Raw genomic sequence first — 10,495 nt, 5'->3', positions numbered from 1 at the left:
GTACTGAAATGTGATTTTGATTGTATGTTAATAAATAAAGTTGCTCGGGGGTCAGAGCTATTAGGGCCATAGACAGAGTGTGTCGGTGGTGGCACACACCTTTAATCCCATAGGTCTCTGTGTATTCAGGGATACAGCCAGCATTGGAGACATATTCCTTTAAGACCTGTGGGTCTGTACATACAGACAGTGACGAGGCAGTCACGTGTTTGGGTTTACAACCAATGAGAAGGCAGAATGACTATGAAACGACTTACACACAGGGAAATAGCTCTCTTTCGGGAACCTGGGACCACCACAGGAGGAAGGGTGAGATTTTAGCTCTGATCTCTGACCTCTTGGTTTTCTCTTTTACATTGGTTCTGCGTTTCTTATTTAATAAGACGGTTGGTTACATCTACAAGGACATATTGTATGATACAAGAATATATTTTCAATAATATTTAAATAAAAGAAAACAGAAGTTCTGCTATTTTTTCCATCTACTATAAAGAAAATATAATTGAACAATAGTCCCCTAAATACAAAAGTGGATAATATTTTATTTTTCCCCATCTTATGTCAATTCTCAATGTTGTTTCCATAAACAACATAATATTGTTTAACAGAGTTTTACATATAGTCTTATGGTGATATTTTAATTGTACTGAAATGTGATTTTATTTGTATTTAATAAATAAAGTTGCCTGGGGGTCAGAGCTTATAGCAAGCCATGGCAGAAACTGGGCAGTGGTGGTGCATGCCTTTAATCCCAGCTCTTGTGAGGCAGAACTAGGCAGATCTCTGTGTGTTCAAGGATACAGCTAGCATGGAGACACACACCTTTAATCTCAATACCAACCATAGAAGAACTGGAGGTCTGTATAGATGGGCAGTGATGAGGAGGTCATGTGGTTGGGTTTACAACCAATGTGAAGGCAGAATAGAAAGTCAATAAAAAGCACAAACACACAGGAAGCAGGTCTCTTGCTGAGAAGGACAGAAGTGGCCTTGAAGGGTAAATTTTTTAGCTCTTAGCTATTGCTCTGACCTCTTGGGCTTTCATCTTTGCATTGGTTCTGTGTTTCTTATTTAATAAGATGGCTTCACCTACATAATATATTTTAAATTACTCATCTAACAGTCTTTCTAGTATCCAGATTCTTTTCTCTGCTATTCTACCAGATGTACCCTTGGCTCTGGCCACAAATACATGGCTAGCCAACTCTCTCAACTCATAGAAGGATTTAACAGTATTTGACACAGTTGAATACTAGACTTAGACATTGATCTAATCTTTAAATTAACTATGCTCACTAAAATACAAATAATTTCATAGTTAATTTCATTTGTGTTAATGGTCCTCACATACAAAAATAACACTCTAAAGCCATCACCCAGACCCTATATTCAAATATTCTACTCAGTCTCGGACAATTTAGTTATATAATTTGTCCAAATAAATTGCTAGTATCCCTCAAAGAATTTTTGAAGTTTCATACATCTCAGTTTATGACAAATCTATTATTCTAGCTTCTTTTTTTTTTTTTTTTTTTGGTTTTTCGAGACAGGGTTTCTCTGTGTAGTTTTGCGCCTTTCCTGGAGCTCACTTGGTAGCCCAGGCTGGCCTCGAACTCACAGCAATCCGCCTGGCTCTGCCTCCCGAGTGCTGGGATTAAAGGCGTGTGCCACCACCGCCCGGCTATTCTAGCTTCTTAAACCAAAATCTTGAATGTATTTTCATTACTCTTCTTTTATCACAATCCCCATTCTCTTTGGGAAGTCTTTCTGGCTTACTTTGATCACTCTAACTTACACTGTCTCATAGTTTTAAAGAATGTAAATTTTATCACGATATTTTCCTGTTTAATATTATTTCTCAAGTCCATATTTGACATTCAGTGATCTCCATGGCCATTCCATATGTCTCTGCTCTTTTTACTCTATACTCCTCCACTCCAAAATCCTGTTTCAACCTTGCTGGCATACTCACAATTATCTTAAATGACAGCAGGCCTCTAGAAATCATTTAGTTCACATGATATCTTTTCTTTTTGAAATACTGTTTCCCCCCAAAATAGTTATTTTCTGAGTCCTCAAATATATTAGTGGTAGTTGTCAGAACTCTCCACTTTACCTCTTTGGCCTGTGAGATAAAATGCAACATCATAAGACTTAAAGTAAAGATGGTGCAGCAGTGGCATATAAGCATGATAGGCAGTGGTCCTAATGCAAAGACGCTTCTGCCCCATGAATAATGATATAGTCAGTAAAAGAAAGGTCGAAGGTGCTATCTCACAGGTGATACCCTATTGAGATACAGAATCATATTTAAGGACACAAAATATGATTTAAACAAAAATAGTTATACTGTGGTATGCAGTTATTTAGTATTTTATGATACCAGTTTATAGAATGTGTAATTCCAAGAAAAAAATCATATACCTTAGAGTGGTATCATTCACTCACTGTCAAGATCTGTCCTTGTTCACAGAGCTCTGGGCTTTGGAAATTTAATAATTGTAGTTACCAAAAGAGAAATGTTTACAGCACAATACACAGCAGGTATATCATCAAATATTAAGCTATTGCTTCTTCCCTTTCAGTTGAGGCCCAGCATACAAAAAATTAACAGTTACAGAAAGAATTCATTCTTCTGATAGGTTGATGTTTAAGATGAATATAGAGCTTCTAGTATACAATGGGACTGAGAGAATACATATGATAACTAGGTGGTGCATTTGCATCTCTCTCTCTCTCTTTCTCTCTCTCTCTCTCTCTCTCTCTCTCTCTCTCTCTCTCTCTCTCTCTCACACACACACACACACACACACACACTCTTGCCTGATTGATACTGATGCTAAATGAACAAATATCATCCAATATCATCCTGTTATAAGCTGATGTACTTCTTAGAATACATTAACTGACTGATGACAATATTCTTAAACTCAAAATATTGGAAATTGAGAGTAAGTGTCAGGTGTCATTTCATCTTTAGTGTTTTCATATGAGGTCTGGGGAGGATTTTTCTGTCTGTATCTCACAGCCCAATTTTTCCTGCTCCTAGTGCTGTTATTTCTCCATTGTTGTTACTTTGACGAGTGCTCCCTCAGACCCACTACATGATTGGAGTAGAATTTTCTCCATCTATTTAAGATCCACATAATGTAAAATTGGGAACTTATTATTCAGATCTTCTTCTATTTTTCTTGGCCAATGTACAATCAGAAGCAAGAAGAAGGTTTATTAAATAAAAAATAAATGATTCTGCTCCTTCCACATGACAGCACAGAATGGTTTTACTCAGTGAGACTGAACTAAGGTAGGGGGTTACAATGATGTATGGCTTAACAGGGCAGTTTTATGAGACTGAGAGTCAGATTGAAGATGATTTATATGGAAGAATCTGGACAATTTTTTTTACTTGATGGTTTTTATTTTTAAGTCATTGTCTCCCTCTGCAGTACCAGCTGGTTCCAAACTCATGATCATTCCGTTTCCACTTCTCCCATGCTCATGTGCTACCATGCCTGGTAATTAAAATGATGTGTTAAAAATTTTACAGCTGGTTGTAATTCGGTACAAGTAAAGTAGGTCTAGACACCAAGAAACTATGAATAGACTTTCCTAAAATTATTCTGTATTGCCTCAAAACAGTTTCAAATTTCTTTTGAAAATTTTTAATTTGGTTAGACATGAGCAAATCTGAGATTTCTCCAGTGCTGGTAGTGGAAGTATTACTTTCATTTATTTACTAACACTATGGAGAAATCCTATGTATATTTATATAAATGCCCTGAGATAAATTCATTAACCTTTAATGTTTTAATAAATTTGACAAACTTTTATATATCTATAAGCATGTATAGATCATGACAGCAATTGTGATTAACTTTTCAGGACATGTAATATTCATGGAAATTAACTTTAAGAATTGCTCACTAGATTCAATGCATAGATTTAATTTTTAAATGTTCTGGTGTGCATGCTCTAGTTTAGTCTACTCTTTTCTAGTATGCAATGAGTCAACTTACATCCTGAATTGTGGTAAAGCAGTGCTATTAGTTTTCTGATTTTTTTCTTTTATAGAGATTATTTTCTTAGTTAATAGACTTGGGCACTGATAAATATGTGAAATTGTTTGATTCAGCCTTTTGTTTGTGACATTAAATCACTTGAAACACTATTAGTATATTTCCTTTGATGACACACACAAAATCCCTCTTGGGGCAGATATTTCATATGGAAATTAATCTTTTACCATAATCATATTAAATGATTGAAAAAGTAGAGATTGAATATCGTAAGGACATGTCTTTCTCTCCATTTGTTTAAAAGTATGCCATGAATTTTATATGACAATAAACATCTTAATTAATACCTCTAAAATTCTGGGGTAAGTTTGAACTTTATATGCTGTTTGGAGATATTCTAACAATTTCACAGCTCAGAAATAAATACAGTGACTAAACATAGTAAGCAATATTGTCAGGCTCTGGAAACTGGTCTTTGTGATTTTAAAGACACCCTCATAAACACTATCTTAAAAGTCAGGTTTAGATACTATTCCAAAGTACCTGGTAGGCCTCAGAAAGAAGGAAGAAACTTACCATTTAATTATTTATTGAAAAATTTACATGTAGAGCTGAAGTTTACTTATTAGCCATTGACAATTCTCATTTGTGTCACTTATGCATATTCTGTTTCTTAGCAAACAAAATTACGACTATTTTTGTGGAGCAAAATAAACTTTAAACTTTAAGTTGATTAAAATTAAGATTGTTGTTCAGTAGACATGCAGGCCTATATAGCCTTCTAGATATTGCAGTATGTTCTGGGACCACAGAGATATGCAAATGATTTAGCTATACTAACATCCTTATAAGAGTCATATGTACCAAGTACAATGATATGGACTATATATCATAATGTTATTCCTACATCACAAGACTACCACAGAGCCTATATCCAATGCAAAACACACAGGGGTTTATTGATTACAAGCAAGCCCAGGCTTGGTCCATGTCCAACACTCTGACACAGCGGGTGGAGGAAGATGGCCCTGAACCCTCAGAATGAGGGATTTTTAAAGGGAAAATCAACAAGCATGGTGGTACAAGCCTTTGTGTCTTATGATTGGGTGAGGGTATGAGACCTTTGAATTTACTGCATTGGGGGTTACAGTTATCATTTTTGGCAGGCCAGAACAAGCCCCAGGCTCTGTCCTTGAGCTGCAATGGAGGCTGGCTGGCCTCGCACATACTGACTGTGGGGGCTGACTCAGTGGCCCGGGTTCTGTCCTCAACTCATGCACATAGCTCTCAGTTGAACAACTAGCTGAACCTTGAGCAGTCAGAGTACATGCAGAAAAGGAGCTACTGCAAGGACTATGTCTTTTGTGCATGGTCCTCCCAGAAACTGCTTGCTCAAGTCTCAGGAAACTGAAATTGAGGCCTGATCTCTGAGAGAAGACTGAGCAGCCTTTTATGTTGTCTGCTTGGTCCTTTCAATAATAGCAAACAGAATGATTACTGTAGATGCATTTTATTGAAATTTGAACCTAACACATCTAACTGCATCTTTTACCACACATAATACCAAATATTCTTACTGCTTTCAATTTTGGTCAAAAAACCAAACCAAACAAAAACAAAACAAAAGAAAATTAAAAAAAAACTTACTATTCTAAATAGTCATTTTCCTATTTGTGTAGAAATACAAAAAAGGGGAGCTTTTTTTCATTCAAAACTTAATTAATGCTCTATACTTGTCCATCATAATGCCAAACAAGCTTACCAAGACATTAAATGCTTTTAGGCTGGTTTACATCAAGTCAGTATCAGAGAAAAACACTTGATTGGCTTTTGATTACATCATAGTAATCTATGACTATTGCACCAATCATGGAAGTACTTATAGTACTCAAATTAAACATGCCCAGTGTGTGACTAATCTGGAACTGGAGCACAGATTGATGACCACATTTAAATGATTAGTATCTGCTAGAAGCACCTAAGTTTCTGCAGGCTTGCTTGACTTTATAGCTTATCACAAACATGATGGTGATTTATGTAATTTTGTAATATTATTATAAAACCTTCACTGTTATGGATTGTTGTTGAAATCTGAATCAAGAGTGAACCTGGAGTTCCTGCGAGTTCCTTACTGCTGTTTGCATCGGGACGCTGGCCTCTGGCTCCTGGCCTCTTTCCCTGTGCCATGGCCCCGAAACGGCAATCTGCGCTCCTGCCTCAGTCCAAGAAACCCAGATTGGCTCCTGCCCTGAAGCTGGAGGACAAGTCGGCCTCTTCCGGCCTGCGAAGGGAGAAAAAGAACAGCAAGAAGCAATTGAACACATTGACGAAGTACAAAATGAAATAGACAGACTTAATGAACAAGCCGGTGAGGAAATTTTGAAAGTAGAACAAAAATATAACAAACTCCGCCAACCATTTTTTTCAGAAGAGGTCAGAATTGATCGACAAAATCCCAAATTTTTGGGTAACATTTGTCAACCATCCACAAGTGTCTGCACTGCTTGGGGAGGAAGATGAAGAGGCTCTACATTACTTGACCAGAGTTGAAGTGACAGAATTTGAAGACATTAAATCAGGTTACAGAATAGATTTTTATTTTGATGAAAATCCTTACTTTGAAAATAAAGTTCTCTCCAAAGAATTTCATCTGAATGAGAGTGGCGACCCATCTTCAAAGTCCACTGAAATCAAATGGAAGTCTGGAAAGGATTTAACAAAACGCTCAAGTCAAACGCAGAATAAGGCCATCAGGAAGAGGCAGCATGAAGAGTCAGAGAGCTTCTTCACCTGGTTCATTGACCATTCTGATGCAGGTGCAGATGAGTTAGGAAAGGTCATCAAAGATGACATTTGGCCAAACCCCTTACAGTACTATTTGGTTCCTGATATGGACGATGAAGAAGGAGAGGCAGAAGATGATGATGATGATGAAGAAGAAGAGGAAGGCTTGGAAGATATTGATGAGGAAGGGGATGAAGATGAAGGTGAAGAAGATGAAGATGATGATGAAGGGGAGGAAGGAGAGGAGGATGAAGGCAAGGATGACTAGCACAGAAGACTGATGGATTCCAGCCCTCTTTTTAATTTTCTTTTTTATTTTTTAATTTTCTCCAGTCCCTGGGAGCAAGTTGCAGTCATTTCCCTCCCCCCGACCCCTCTCGTGCTCAGTAGCCCTGTTTTTGAGGTCTCTTTTCAACACCATGGTTCTCAACCCATTTTGGGGGAAATACCTTGAACAAAATACAACAGGAAAAGAATCTCCACTATTCTGTTCTAAATTCATTTTTATCCTTTGTTGTCTCAAACTGTGGATTCAACACCACCACTGTGCTCTGTGGGAAAAAAGAAAAACCCTTTGGCCCCCTTGGCTCTGCTGGAGGCTGGGGGTTCTAGGTCCCTGTGTAGTAGTGCATAGACTTCTAGCTTTTTTCCTTTCTCTGTATATTGGGCTCAGAGATTACACTGTGTCTCTGTGTGAATACAGACAGTTAGCATTTACCAACATGTATCTGTCTACTTTCTCTTGTTTAATAAAAAGAAAAAAGAAAAAGAAAAAAAGGGGGAGTATAGAAGGTCAGCAAGGGTGGGTTGAGGTGTCTGGGGGCGTGTAAGTGGGCATTGTGACAACATGGCTTCTCCTTTGGCATGTTTGATTGTGATGTTTAATGGACATCCTTGCAGTTTAAGATGACACTTTTAAAATAAAATTCTCTTCTAACAAAAAAAAAGAGTGAACCTGGAAAATAATAATGCAGATGGTACAAATTAATAATGCTTTATTAAATGTAGTTTAGGTGAAAAAATAATTCTAATGTGGGGCCCAGGGAGGAAATAAACTGATAAAAGGTTGTTTGAAAATTGCAATTCAAGGAGGAATTACTTCATTTGTAAAGACTTTTTTCCCTTGTAACTCTGGAGTTCATTTAAGAGTCATCAAAGTAGCCAGGTAGTGGCAGTGCATGTCTTTAATCCTAGCACGTGGGAGGGAGAGACAGGTAGATCTCTGACCTTGAGGCCAGCCTGGTTTACAAAGTGAGTTCCAGCACAGCCAGAGCTGTTATTCAGAGAAACTCTGTGTCAAACAAACAAACAAACAATCAAACAAGCAAGCAAACAAACAAAACCAGTAAATGTCATCAAAGCCTTAAGTGTACTTTGGGAATTTAATTATTTCCTCTTTAAATTAATCATTACTCTGTCTCTATGGGTGAATTAAAGGACTTTTTCTAAGGCATAAGTACATAGATATGTAGACAAAATACCCAGAAGAGTTATTTTGAGTATCCTTCTCCCTTCTCTACAGAAAACAATGTCAAACTCCAATGCCTGCTTCAGAGAGATTATTGTATTGTTATTCAAAACTACTGTGCTCATATTGATCTTTTTCTTTTTTTGTCTCTAATCCCTATTAATTTATCTTTCAAAAGTCTCAGTACTATCAGAATATCACAAGTGCCAGTGTCATTTGTTTTTATTTGTAATTTTAATATTAAATGTATATTATTTGTTTTTCTTGAGAGATGCTCATATATGCCATCCAGGCATATTTATTACAGATGCCTGAATGCTTTTCTACAAAATCTTTGTTTTCACCCAAGAATAATAATTCATACTTGTTGTCCTAATTAATACTACCTGCTAAGTTTACATGGCCTAAAATCACCTGACAGAAGAGTCTCAATTGAGTAATTACTTTTTCATGTTGGCTATGACCATGTATGTAAAGGGCAGTCTTGATTATTAATTGGTAGAAAAAGATTCCAGCCTACTGTGGGTGGCACCATTCTTGGGATAGGTATAGGATGCTTAAGCATAAATAAGCTTGAAGCAAAGAGTAAGGCAGACAGTAAGCCGAGTTTCTCTATGGTTCCCAACTTGTATTCCTGCCTTGGGTTCCTATCCTGACTTACCTCAATGGTGGATCGTGTTAGCCAATAAACACTTTCCTCCCAGTGATGTTTAGAAAGACAGAATTCCCATATAGGCTTGGGTATTTTACAACTTGCTTGGCTATGTTTAGAGAAGTCATGAGGAAGAGTAGCCTTACTAGAGAAAGTGCATCAAAGGAAATAGGTTTTAAGAGGAATAATGTTTAAAATGTGTACATAGATTCTAACAGTTCCACCACAGAAGTTCAGAGTAAAGTCAATCAGAAAGTAGAACTGCTGGGCATGGTGGTGCATGCCTGTAGACTCAGCACTTGGGAGGCAAGTGGATCTCTCGAGTTTGAGGCCCACCTGGTCTACAGAGTGAATATCAAAAATCAAAAAAAAAAAAAACAACAAAGAACCACTACCACCTATTGAGATGACTTAGGGAGTTATCTAGGCAAGTCTTTTTGCATTTCAGGACATAGGAACTGTTCATTTAAAGCAGTCACAGCCTAGTGTTCATACCATTCCCCTATAATGGTTCAGTTTTGCTGAAGATTCCAACTTTAAACTGTCATTGTGCACCAGTAACAACCACTCTGTCAGGCAGAGGAAGTACTGGCTTTCAGTGGTGATCTAAACTACCTCATGGAATGTGTCTGTGCACACATCCTTTAGTGTATGTGTGCATACTTAGTGCTCAGATGGTTGTTAAGTATGATTTAAAATTGTGTTATTTAACTCACTAATCAAATGAAAAGGCTTCCTGGTACATGTATATTTTTTTTTCTTAAAACTAGTGCCACCAGGCAGTGGTAGTGCATACCTTTAGTCCCAGTACTCAGGCAGAGGCAGGAAGATTTCTGTGAGTTTGAGGCCAGCCTGGTTTACAGAGCAAGTTCCAGGACAGCCAGAACTCCATAGTGAAACTCTGTCACAAAAACAAACAAGAAAACTATTATTAAAATTCAGTACTGTTACTCTGAGCAGACTGACTTAAAACTCAAACCAATTTACCAACTGCAAACACCATGGGCAGGCTCCTCCTCTGGGCCATGCCCCAGGTCCTGTGTTGCTCTTACCACCTCTGGTGGAGGTTAGGGATTACCTCAGAGGCTCAGTAATTCAGCTTGGAGTCCCACCCCAAACAGCTTGAGACATAGGGCCGAGCTACGAACCCACTGGCAAAATCAGAGAAGAGCCATTGTGTGGGGGAGGGACCTGCCAAGTTATTTATTGGATAGCTGTAGATATGGGGAGGGAGGCTAGCCTGGTTTGCTTATGATGGAACCTTGCTCCCAAGACCTGTGCTCTCCCCACTGGGCCACGTAGTCTTAGATGGTTTTGAACTGGAACCCAGGTATAAAAGAAGGGTGGTGTTCCCTTTGAACTTTGTATAAAAACTGAACTCTTGGGGTTTGGTTGAATCATCAAAGTTGAACCTCTAGACATGTTACTACCAAGGATGTTTGCTTTGGGTGCCCTCCTGCTTCTGATCCCATGTGTATTAAATCAATGAGTACAAAGGTTAAAAAAAAGAGTTTATAAACTTTCTTCTCCTTTCCTTCTCCATTGTGCAATGGACTCCTGACTTAGCTTCTCACC

At 37.8% G+C, this 10,495-nt stretch overlaps 1 pseudogene; it reads left to right on the top strand.

The window, feature by feature from the left end:
• The first annotated feature begins 6,195 nt into the window (after positions 1-6,195).
• LOC114686533 lies at positions 6,196-7,285 on the top strand (annotated as a pseudogene).
• The last annotated feature ends 3,210 nt before the right edge of the window (positions 7,286-10,495 follow it).

The sequence above is a fragment of the Peromyscus leucopus genome, chromosome X, assembly GCF_004664715.2.
Source record: "Peromyscus leucopus breed LL Stock chromosome X, UCI_PerLeu_2.1, whole genome shotgun sequence".
NCBI lineage: Eukaryota > Metazoa > Chordata > Mammalia > Rodentia > Cricetidae > Peromyscus > Peromyscus leucopus.
The sequence above is the reverse complement of the archived record's forward strand: the minus strand, read 5'-3'. Positions and strand labels throughout refer to the sequence as shown.